The sequence below is a fragment of the Tiliqua scincoides genome, chromosome 2 (genome assembly GCF_035046505.1).
Source record: "Tiliqua scincoides isolate rTilSci1 chromosome 2, rTilSci1.hap2, whole genome shotgun sequence".
Classification (NCBI taxonomy): domain Eukaryota; kingdom Metazoa; phylum Chordata; class Lepidosauria; order Squamata; family Scincidae; genus Tiliqua; species Tiliqua scincoides.
The window spans coordinates 237,565,226-237,578,156 of NC_089822.1; the positions used below are offsets into that span (position 1 = coordinate 237,565,226).

Here is a 12,931-nt window from a genome sequence, read left to right on the forward strand (position 1 = left end):
TCCCCAGAATTACCCCTCCACCAATGTGCCTGCTCATTCAGGAGCTTGGCACTCCATTGGCACACACACCAGGGGTAGATCCAGTGTTTGTGTTAGGGGGACCATGAGCACTACCTTAACTCCAGAGTGCAGGTCAACCAGGCAGGTAGACCTGGGCACCTGGTTGAACTTTGGCCTCTATGGCCGAGGTTTGCTGGGCAGATAGATCTGGTCTCCCACCCAGACTTGGAGTCCGAATCTACCTACCAGGTAGACCTGGGCTCCTGGATGTGCTTCAGCTGCTCCCCATCCCGGTGGATGCCCTTCCTGCTAGCACGACAGTTGGGGGGGGGGGACACACACATGGATGGCTTTGAACCAACCATCAAGCCCATTCTTGGGAAGCTGACTACCATTGTTTAGGAAGACCGAACAGTGATGAAGATGACAGTGAAGGGTAAGTCCAGTCAGATTTCAAAGCCAGGTGTTAGAAGAATGACTTTAACATCAGGTGTCACCCCACAGAATGAGAGAGTGGACTGCTCCGGGTTCTGTGGAAGCTTCTTGACTTATAAACGCTCCTCTGTGGGGCTGAGTCAGCATCTTAGATCTGGTGACAATTTTAGCATAGCTTTCACATGTATCTACAAATCCAGGTAATAAAGAGTCCCGGATGACAATAGGTTGGACTTGACTCTAATTTCTTGCAGCCATGCAACCGATGTGCTCTTCAGTGGCAGAAATGCTAAAGAGAGCATAGTTGCTGTTTGGCTCTACTTTGTTAGGAAAGTCTTAAATGCCATGCCTGACACATGATTTATTGTATGGAACACCTTCTTCTGCTGGCTGATTGATGTGTATTATATAGAACCTGTTAACAAAAGATTGCTCTCCTCTGTTCCCGTCAGTCATGCCTCATTGTATGTTATTTTTCCTTCAAGTACCCCGGTGAAGAATTCTATATAGGGTAATTTGCTTTCCTGGATGAATCATTTCTGCTAGGCAACAGGCATATGTTGGTCCTTGTTTACCAACAGAGAGGCATTGCAGTACATTTTGACAACCTGCATCAAGGCAACATTGTTGTTCATGGCCATCTTTTCACCCTTGGGTCAGCACTTTGTCTGCATCATGACTATTCCGTCTCTGATTTCTGCACCGTTGTCCTGGGGAGAAACTTTCACAACCTCTTCCAAACGCTGTGCTTGAAAGCTGTAATGTATCATCTTGCTAAGTGACACAGGAGGAATCTGTAACGGCAAATTTGCATTAACAGAATCGTCATGTCCAAGGCTTCAGACATTTCCAGTTTGGCTCTACACCAAACTGGAAATCTGTGCAATTTTGAACATATGAATCTGCCTAGATTGAGCCTGTCAATCTACTTGGTTTGGTATTGTCTGACTAACAGCCACTCCCCAGTGTCTCAGGCAGAGGTCATTCTCAGCATCCACCCCTACCCCCCAATCCTTTCAACTGGAAATGTCAGGGATTGAACCTGGAATTCTATCTGGTACAAAGAATGTGCTCTACCATTGAGCTATGATCCCTCCTAGAAAGAGTCTGCCATCAGGACATAGTGCCTTGGGTTGCTCGGCCAATCTGACCGCACCTCACTATACAATAATCTTCTGAGCCAAATGCAACCCACCCAGGCTTGCTAGCCTTCCAGTTTTTGAAGCTTAACTAGGGTTAGCTACCACCATCAGGTTATAAAGACATGGACAGCTATAACGCATGGTAGCTGAGCTGAATTTGGCTTGATGGAGTATACTTAGTGCTGTCTTGCTCTGCACTGATAAAGATATGTGAAGGTCATATGGGTTAAATCTCCAGGAACAAAGGGAAACTGGCTTAGGCATTTTTTGTAGGAGTTATACAGACACCAAACTCCTAACTTCACTAGTGTTCATGCAACCTTTAATGTTCAGTTGTATATAAATATTCTTAATAATGCGTTCTGTTCGCACAACCATATTTAGAAAAGGTTTATCAATCTCGTCTGATCTCGGAAGCTAAGCAGGGTCAGGCCTGGTTAGTACTTGGATGGGAATACCGGGTGCTGTAGGCTTACACTATAGTCTTTCGAGACTGAAGGTTGCCAACCAACCATGACGTATACAAGTCCGTGAAAAGAAAGTAAGGATGAGGTGATATTACATTTCAACAAGAAAGCGAAAACTGGAGAACCAAAAACAAACCTGGACAATTTGTCATCAAGTTTCAGGTGGTCAAGATAGTGATATCCATATTTCATCTTTCGTTAAACAAAATCAAAATAATTTACCAAGGTGTAAAGGAAGGATCACTGTACATAACGTATAGCGCAAGGATGAGTTTATACAGGCATGCTGTGAAGCCCTCAATAAGCCTTTCATGGTTAATGAGTGTATGCCTGGTGCCCCCATGTGGTCAAACCTTGGATTTCAGGCCTGGAAATTATTCACAGTTAGAGAAAATGCTGTATTGCTCCTGTAAGCTTTATCAATGTCTCCTGCAAGCTTTGTCACATGGGATTTTATAGCATGCCACAAAAGAATGTTACTTAATATTGCACAAATTATACAAACTCTGACCAAAAACAGCTGCTGCTTTAGAGTTCTGTGGTTTCCTGAGTGTTCCCCCAAAACAGCTGTCTTCCACAAGGGCAGCCTAACCCCATCTCTCAGTTCAGAGGTTGGGCCACTAATTGGCATGAACCCTCAGTCCATGCCAAACCACTGACACTATCCTTAATTTCTTGTACACCATGATCCCTGGAGAACGGACCTTTTCCGATATTTGAAAACCACAAACAGCCATTACAAGTTGGGGAGAGAATAATGGATTGAGGGAGAACATCAGAACAGGACTGTCACTTGCAAACCTGCTTTCCCCACATGTGTCTGTTCATTTTGAATGTCTGTCAGGGTCAAAGTTTTCCTTCAAAAGAAAAAGGCATCTTCATTCTGAGATTTTTGTTTTTCCCCCTTGAACACGTTGGACTTTTTTTTACCTCTCCTTCTACAAGATTATATTTGTGGTCTGATTCTCATATGCCCCTTCTCCCTTTTTGTTTCTGGCATGTTGTGTTAAGTCCAAGGACCCCATGTAGTCAGTAGAGACCAAAGAACCCTCCCTCTGTACCTCTTGGTAAGCAGAACTTTGAGCTAACCAAATCGCCCAAGGGTGGAGTCACCTAAGTCACAAGTACCTTAAGATGTAAGCATATTTTACTCTGACATATGTCTTGGTGATTTCATGTGACTCACAGTGCAATCCTATGCACGTCTACTCAGAAGTGAGTCCCATTTTGTGAAAGGGGCTTACTCCCAGGTAAATGTGGCTAGAATTGCAGCCTTGCAGCCCAGTCCTGAAGCCAAAGCTCCGCTGGGTGCAGCAGCACCAAAACAGCTACCACTGCATCCAGTGGTACCGCCAAGGTCACTGGAGGACTCCTTGGGGGTACGGTATTTTTGTCCCCTTCCTGCGGGGAAAATGCCAAGCCCTGCAATAGGGCTTCTCAAGTCTGAACCAGCTACTTTGCCGGTGCAGACTTGAGAGACTCTGTGTCGGTCTTTTCAGCCTGACGTGGAGGATAGGATACGGCAGAGCAGAGCTCCAGCAGGCCCATTCCCCTTCCACCCCAGTTCCTTCCCCTGCCCCACCCTCCCTGCCCCGATCCACCCACTCCTCACCTTCCCCCAACCCAAAACTACTTACTGTTGGCCAGAGTTGCTGGAGCACCAACTAGTCTTCCATGTGGCATTGACTGGCGCTAGCCAAGTACCTGCAGCCCCTCTCTCCGAATGCCAGGGACATGGCTTGGGGCATATTTGCGACACCCAGTGCTGGTGTGCAGTGCCAGCACTGAGGATGTTTAGAACTGGGTCCTTAATGTCTAGAGTGTGAGTTTGAATGGCAACTTAAGACTGCTTTGTTCCCTTATGCGGAGTTCATGTTTTGTTTCCAACAAGGGACGATCATTTTAATGTTCCTATGGCCAGATGATCGAATGAAGTCATGTGACTGGGACATCACCAACATACATTCAGCTTGTCAGTCACCACATGTTTGCACATCTTGAACATGCTGAATGCATGGATCCACTAATACAAACAAATTATCTGTTCTGAATCCCTAGCTTTGTGGTGACTAAGAAAATAAATTCTTCCAAGCAAGAGGAACACAGGTGAATTTCGCTATGCAAGTGAAGGGGGGGGGAATGGTTAGGTGCATTTTGGAGTCTTTTGGGTGGTTTTAAAATCTTGAATCACAGTGTGTTGTGCTTATTGATAAGAAATGTAATATCAGAAATAGAGGAACTGCTTTTTCTCCGCAGCAATGGCCCTCCAGAAATAATTCAGAGTGCAGTGAAATTTATTTTGTAAGTCGACCAGAAGTTCCAGGCCGAGCTTCAGTAAACTGTCTTTTTGTATGATTAATACCTCCCTGGAGAGAGTAGTTTGTTAGTATAAAGCAAGAGAAAGGCAGGAAGTTGGTGGAAATCTGACTGGGTGTGGCTTGCCTCCTAGTCTGTCTGTGCTGGGTTTGGAACAGAGAGCATTCCTCCTCTCTCTTGCATTTAAGATCTTGCCACTAGTAAGTGAAATGTGGAGGAAGAGCAGGATAACTCTAACACATAAATACAATGAAAGCTTAAATAAAGATCAGTGGTATGTGAAACTTAAATGGAAGAAACAAGTGGAAAGCCCTAAACAAACATCACACCGCCACCAAAAATGTGCAAACGCTCTTATAACATCAATGTCGTCCTTAATTGCATAGTACTAACCTACTCTGCGCAAGGATCTGAATTAATTACTTGATTCAGTTTTTTGACATCTAATGCATTTTCATTTGTTGTATTCTCCAGGTAGACACGTCTTTTTATGAGAGCATTTTCTAAGCAGAGCACCCCATCCATCCTCAGCAAATGGTTCTCCATGACAAAGCAGTAGTAGTCTGCAGGGTTCCTTTGATCAGCATCAATAAAGATGATATCAAACTCTTTCCCCCATGGCTGCAAACTCCTGGAATCAAAAATATTACAATCACGTCAAAGCCAACATCACAGCCACTCTTTATTTGGCCCTGAGGCCAAAACAATTCAGGTGCCCTTGCTTTAAAACAAGCACATTTTTTGCTTGCTTGCTTTTCTAAGAACCGCAGCTGGCTGATAGTTCTGATCGGGACTAAAGGCATGTCCTGACAACTCTCTGACTTAGTGGATCAAAGTGCGCTGAGTCAGCACTTTCCCTTACCTGATGCATGGGTTCCCAATAGGTGTCGCAGCTAACAGTGACAGGTGCACAACCAGAGCAGGCAGTGCTGCCCTGCATAGACACATCTTAGGGGAAATAAACTTGCCACTCTCTAAGATTTATGCTACAAGTGCACAAATTAGGCTCCTGGAATCATTTGGCTGAACACACCCCAACGCCCCTATCGAGCCATTCCAAACATGAATACTCAAATGACTGCCCTTTTCAAATGGACTTTACAAAGGTGGCATTCTATTGAAAGACACACTCTAAACTCATTCTCATCAATATAGCTTGGTCTCGACCTAAATGAAGTAATCATTCTCCTACAGGAGAAGTGATATCCCTGGAAAAAAGTACAAGTCCCTGAAAAGAAAACATTATGAGGCTGTTTTACTGTATGTGGACATAGGCTCTGGATGCAATTCTATTGAGTACAGTTTATATTCACTGGCAAAGCTAAATCTCGGGGGAAGCTAGAGAGGGAATGCAATTTCTAGTAATAACAGCTCACAACACTGAATACTATCCACTTATCCCCACAATTTCCAGCTATTTTGGACTCCTTTCTGAATTAACCTTTCATATCAAAAGGAGCAATTGTGCACACTAGAGACTCCGACACAATTTCATGCATAATTTATTCACTCCGTTCAACATTAAACGTGGAGTCCTTGACTTTGTCAAGGTGGATTCTGTTGGCAGACTTCACAAGCAGCAAAACAGGGGAAATGAGATCTGCGCTTCAACCTCTTCACCTAGCCTGTCGAATAAACGAGAGGAGGGGATGAAAAAGGCAACCGAGTCCCTAACATGCTTCCACTGTGCGCCACAATTACCAGCATCTTTGTTGCAAATGTGTCGCTGTAACTTTCTGGTATGATCGTGTTAACACTTTACAGTGGAAAGATCTAGAAATTCAACTATAAGTTCAGAATAAACCTAAAGATGTTCTAAAGTATTTTCCAAAACGACAACCACCGTGGAGCCATCACATGAGTATACAATAGAGCAGAGGTGTCAAACATAAGGCCCAGGGGTCGGATGCGGCCCTCGGAAGCTTTTTATTTGGCCTTTAGACTCTCAGCTGCTGAGCAGTGCTGAGGTGTTACTGCTGAAAGGGCCACCCACATGAAATTGGGATCTCCCATATCTTGAAAGATTATCAAGATTTGTGTATTTTCTCTTCTGTCATTTGCGACTAATGAGTTTCTAAGTGAGAAAAAGTGATGCATATTTTTGGTTGGTTGGCAACCTTCAGTCTCGAAAGACTATGGTATAAGCCTACAGCACCCAGTATTCCCAGGCGGTCTCCCATCCAAGTACTAACCAGGCCTGACCCTGCTTAGCTTCCAAGATCAGATGAGATTGGGCATGTGCAGGGTAACAGTTTTTGGTTATGAACAGTTTAATGACATCACTTCTTGCCTAATGACATCACTTCCAGCCATCAGAAGAAATCACGAATGCTATTCAGCCCTCTATATGAAATGAGTTTGACACCTGCAGTAGAGTAGTATGTCAGCACTGTAATATATTATTACTGTGAAGTGCACTGAACACTTGAACACTGAACACTTAGATGAGGGATCTAGGCACAGAGAATTGATATTATTATTGTTGTCATCATCTCACAGTCTTTCACATATTTGTTCTTGGAACTCAAATCAAAGGCAATTGTCTCCATTGTGTAGATGAGGAGTGAAGGGACAGGCACAAGAAGCACAAGAAATCACTAGAAGTCTATTGCCAGGACAGCATCTCCTGATTTCTGTATATGACTTGGACAGTGTGTCTTAGAGAAAGAAAAGAATTAATGGAGGGCCTGTGCATATGTTCTGCCTAGCAGCCAGCAAGCAAGCAAGCAAGCAAGCAGATGAAACCTGTGCACTGTAAGGCTACAGGATAATTCAGTTTGGCAGTTGTTCAGAACAACATCTGTAAAGGGACTGGGGAACGTGTGGGAGTACAAACAGCCAGTGTATACAACCATCTGCTAATTCCCTGCCTTGTGTACCTGAATCCTCTATGGCAGGCACTGTTGTAACCTGTGGGTCACGCTATCCTTCAGACTGGGTTTGCTCTTTGATCATCTGGTGTGGATTGGAGCTCATCTTTTCTGACCTTTCAAGAAGAATCCCAGTAGCAAATCTGTAGCAAGACCGTAAAGGAGCTCATTGTTTCAGATAACAGTGCAACTCAGAAAAAACAAAAACAACTCACATACCCTAGTGGGCTAACTCCATACATGCTGGCTAAATGTATACATACACACATAGTTATTACCCCCATTTAACTGGCAGGTCTCCTACTTTTTAGAGTCAGACCTAGCAAACAGGTCAATGACATAGGGCGCTTATTTGGGTCAACTGCAGGTATGTCTCACTAATAGCATCTCAACCTCATCATTCAAAATTGTGCCTTACCAATTTGAACCAAGTTCCTGCAGTTGTTCTACCTATGCTTGTAGCAGTATTTTTATTTTTGCTTGACAAGTCACACCTTCCAGTAGCAGAAAATCTATGTTTACTAGAGATGATACATTTGTTCCAATATATATAAGAACGTTAACTCTGTAATGGTTGGAGCTTCAGGGTTGTAATGGCAACCCTCCAGGATCCAGGGTTGCCTGGAACCAGGCAAACGGCAGAGGTGGTGGTGGGAGTCCGGAAAACAGCTAGCTACAAAAATTGACAGAAGAAGAAAGTCGATTAAGGATAGGAGGTAATGGACACAATCCTGACCAACTTTCCAGCACTGGCCTAGCCACAATGCAGCCCCAAGGTAAGGTAACAAGCATGCCCTTACTTTGAGGAGGCCGCCTTGACTGCCTCCCCACTGTAGGATGCCGTGTACGTCACATTGACATAGCTATGTCAATGGTGGAAAGTTGGTTAGGATTGTGCCCAGTGTCTATAATGCTCCATAGTTCCAATTCACATAACCTCTGAGAATGTGATCATAACCATGTGATTGAATTCAACAGGAATGAGTGCATAGTACTGCAGTCTAAGAATATGGCCAACAGCCTTTTCTCCTGCCTAGATTGCAGTTAGTCCTCAGTGACTGGGTTAGATCACAGGTTCACATTGCTGCTCGGTTCACCACCATTGTACTTCCAAAAGCAAGTGGTTATATGACATGCCTCACTGCAGTCTATCTCCATGGTGAAGTTCTTCCTACGAACCATTTGTTCCTGCCAATCAATACCAAAAAAGAGTCTAGATGCAGCCACCCATGTATTCAGTGCATCATGAATCAGCATTATGTGCTGAGAGTGGGGTGGGGTGGGGTGGGGTAGGCACTACAAGTGATACCACTGTGAAGGGGACTTATTGCCGGAAAAGCACTATATACCTGGTGAATTTGTACCTGCATGGATTTCAAACGTGCAGGAAAGAAAGAAAAAAAGCCGAGGGCTCTTATAAAAAGAAGAAATCCAGGAGATGCATTTCTGTTTATGTGAATAAACATGCATTTATGTTTAACCATGTTTTGAGTAAAGATTCAGTTGGATGAGGCTATCAATCATTTGCCTCTTTGCAAATATTGTTAGAATAAATTCTCTGAAATGTGATTCAAAAGAAAATATATATGTTCCTCATTGTGTTTGGCATTTTAAGGGCTCCTTCTGTTCCAGCTTTTGTTGTGCATTCTGGGAGTCTCTGATCCTCGTTTCAGAAGAGTAGAGACCAAACAAGTAGCGCATCTCCTCCTGTCATAAACTTGTGACAAAGGATATCGGCTCTCTCCCAATTTAACCCTGCTTTGAGGGCTGAGCACTTCTGAAAATGTGCTTCCTTCTGATCCCGTTTGAAAATCTGGACCACTTACCCTTTTGCACCGGCTTGTAATATGCAGGAGAAAATCAACGCCAGAATTTCGCTTTCAAGGTTCCATTTTCATGTCTTTGCTCCCATCCCAGTCCCTTCTTTCATCTTCACACTGCATGTTCTTCGCTTGCCTCTAGATATTTTTATTCACAGTCAGTTACACTGAATGAGCACTAGAGAGCAACAACAATTCAATTAATTTCGCACTCTAAGATCATAAGAACATAAGAACAGCCCCACTGGATCAGGCCATAGGCCCATCTAGTCCAGCTTCCTGTATCTCCCAGTGGCCCAACAGATGCCCCAGGGAGCACACCAGATAACAAGAGACCTCATCCTGGTGCCCTCCCTTGCATCTGGCATTCTGACATAGCCCATTTCTAAAATCAGGAGCTTGCACATACACATCATTGCTTGTAACCCATAATGGATTTTTCCTCCAGAAACTTGTCCAATCCCCTTTTAAAGGCATCCAGGCCAGATGCCATCACCACATCCTGCGGCAAGGAGTTCCACAGACTGACCACACGCTGAGTAAAGAAATATTTTCTTTTGTCTGTCCTAACCCTCCCAACACTCAATTTTAGTGGATGTCCCCTGGTTCTGGTGTTATGTGAGAGTGTAAAGAGCATCTCTCTATCCACTTTATCCTTCCCATGCATAATTTTGTATTTTCACACCCCCTCAGGTGTCTCTTTTCTAGGCTGAAGAGGCGCCAAAAGGTTTCCAAATCTTGCACATCGCAGCTGATCTTTTTCTCAGTCTTTTTGCCGAAATCATTGAATTGATATGGAGTGGGGGGGGGAAGGTGTTTCCCAATCAAGCACATGATGACCAAAGAGGTTAAAAAGTGTATGACCACTTAATTGATAACCAAAGGCAAGGCAACACAAGTACAAATAAAGCCACAGTTGACTCTATGGTGATGTTTCCGCATCAAAAATTAGACCAGGGCAAACAGATGCTGATGTGGATGACGAGACATTGGCTTATTTTTTTACCCCACAATCTGTGCATGCATCGAGGTCCCCAGACAGAATGCGTGAACCAGTTTATTAGCAGGTGACCTGTGAGACCAGGTCACATGCATCCCCACAATTAGCCTACTGCATAGGTGTCTATTTTTTTTTCACCACAAGAATGTATTAGCAAAATATAATTCGTTAAGTTTCCAATTGCAAGTGTTCAATGCATGTCACACTTCATCAGTGTGACAGTACAATTCTATGCATGTCTACTCAGAGATCAGCTTCACTGAGTTGAATAGGACTTACTCCCATCATAGCTGCAGCCTAAGCATTAATGTAGTATTATTATTGTAATAATAAAATATAACAGTCCTGATAGGTTACAGCATTGGAATCATGTGTGACAATGTAGCATTCTGCAGAGTTTAAAAAAACGTTGAAGTTTATTGTTAATATAAGAGGAATAAAAAGACTGAGGATGTAAGGACTTGGTGGAGATTGTTTCCAAATCTGTGCTAAATGAAAAGCAGGGTTTGCCATAGAGCAATGATCTCAGCCTTGTGAGAAAGCTTCTAGAAGTCTTAGTGTGCAGCTAGCTGTTGGTTGAACATCTGAAGCTGCCTTAAGCTGCCTTATAGACACCATGAGCCAGATAATTGACTTATCTATAACCAGCATTGTCTAAGGCCGCTCTCCAGGGTTCTCAACATTTCAAAGTCTGCTTTTCTGATCTCCTTCTATCTAGAGAATATCAGGAACCGAACCCAGGATCTTATGGATTGTGCAATGCATGAGATAACATGATTCACATGTTAGGCAAGATGAAGGGGAAGATGGCTCTGGATCAACATACCTGTAAAATTAGAACATGATTAAAATACTTTGCCATAAACAGAGCTCTAAAAGTAAGAAGTTACCTGTAAGGATTCTGTTATTGGTCCTATATTTGCACTTATTGTGTTGCAGTGGGATGAGCAATCAAATGCTTCCTGGATGGATTCTCCAAAATAGGACTCTGTTGCATGTATCATTGCAATGCAACCATCCAGTACTGCTTGGTGATAGAAACTTTTATTGCGCCTATTGACAAAATCCACTTGGCTCCAATCATGCATACCAGCATCCTTTGAAGCTCCCCTAGGCAAAAAGGAGAATAGGCTACAAATATCTATTGGCATCCTTCAGTCTCAGAAGACTATGGTATCGCACTCTGAATGGTGGTTCTGGAACAGAGTGTCCTCTCCAGTGCGTGAAGCCTGGGTAAAGTAGAAATGGAGGATAGACTGTTTCCCATGCAGCAAATCCCCCCTCTCTACGTCGCTGAAATGGTCCAATGGAAAGGCAGAGGCCAATACGGTTGGTTCCAGTGGTGTCGCAGGAGTTGCCAGAACGTGACTGTGTTCAGCCATGAACTGCTTCAGGGACTGCAGCTCTAGATTTTGCCTCAAGGTTGACTCCTGAAGTCTTTTCCATAACTGGATGTAGCCACAAGGCAGTGGAGGTTTGGGATCAGTTTTCCTTCTCTCAGATGAGCTGCCTTCCCAGGCTGATGAGTCCCATCTACCTGGTGGCTGTTTAGTCACCTCTTACGACAAGTACAGCCAAACTGAGGGTCTATTCTTATCCCCAGCCCCCAGGGGAAAATTTGTAGCCCCAGGCTACAAATACATTATATGTATATCCTATGACCTTGTAAACAGAAGCAGTACTGGTGAAATCCAAAGCATTTGGATAATAAACAGCTTGGGGAAAAAGGAGGATTGCTAGTAACACATTTTCACATTGATATGAAGCCATTTTGACACCTAAACACATGTTATGTGTATCAAAAGGGCTTACCGTGGATGCATGAAATCAGAAATAGAGCTTGCTTCCCTGGTAATCACAGCTTTCTTTATATAAGTAGATCCTTTTTCTAGCCTTGGAAATTGCTGAGAAGAGCTAGAAAATGTGCAGTTCATATCTGAAAAGGCCCAGAAATCAAGAAAGCAGGTCATTGGGGCTTCTAATAATCGGCAGTTGTGCTTCATTCATAGCTTGGACATTTCCCAAGTTCACTATTTGTGGTTATATTTATTTATCACACATGAAACCCTCCAAGTTGCTCAGCTGGTATACATGGTCCACCCCATTTTATCCTTGCAACAATCTTATGTGATAGAAAGAGAATGACTGGTCCAATCAGCTTATGATCTTATGAGCTTATGACCAATCAGAGATTCTAATGGCCCCATCTTACACAGGTTATCCTACACATGTTCCACTGTCAACAACTGCCTAATGGTGGTTGTATAGTGCACTCTAGCAGCGCACAGAGTTGACCATTGCAGGAGCAAAGGTGGGAAGGCGAGAGCCTTTCTATTCCCACGAGAGGATTGTCCCAGACCCTCCAGATGGCAGGGGAGGTGGGACAAGGTGAGGAGGTGGTGGAATGAGGCGGTGATGGGTTGGGGAGAGGGCAGAATGGTTGGCAACCTTCAGTCTCGAAAGACTATGGTATAAGCCTATAGCATCCGATATTCGCAGGCGGTCTCCCATCCAAGTACTAACCAGGCCTGACCCTGCTTAGCTTCTGAGATCAGACGAGATCAGGCACATGCAGGGAGAGGGCAGATCTGGTCTGGGAAGAGGTGGATTTGGTGGCAGTAGTGGCCACTGAATCCTAGCCCCTTTCCCAGACCTGATCTCCCTGGCATGGGTCCATGAATTTGTTAGTGCAGGTCTAAAAAAACCCCACGCCACAGAGGGGAAAGTAAGTGCTGCTCCTTTGCTTTACTTAGAGGAGACCTTTGCAACTGTTTCCTGCAGAATAGAGCAATAGCTATTTTGGCATCACTGCCTCAGCAGGGGGAGAGGAAGAATAGAATTGTGCTGTCTCTGATCGAAGTCCGACACTGTCGACAACAGT

At 43.9% G+C, this 12,931-nt stretch overlaps 2 pseudogenes; both read right to left on the bottom strand.

Annotated features, from left to right (window-relative positions):
* The window catches only part of LOC136638963 (NAD-dependent glycerol dehydrogenase-like), a 30,786-nt pseudogene extending 23,314 nt beyond the window's left edge, over window positions 1-7,472 (bottom strand).
* On the bottom strand, window positions 6,504-6,620 carry LOC136642399 (5S ribosomal RNA; annotated as a pseudogene).
* Window positions 7,473-12,931: the final 5,459 nt, after the last annotated feature.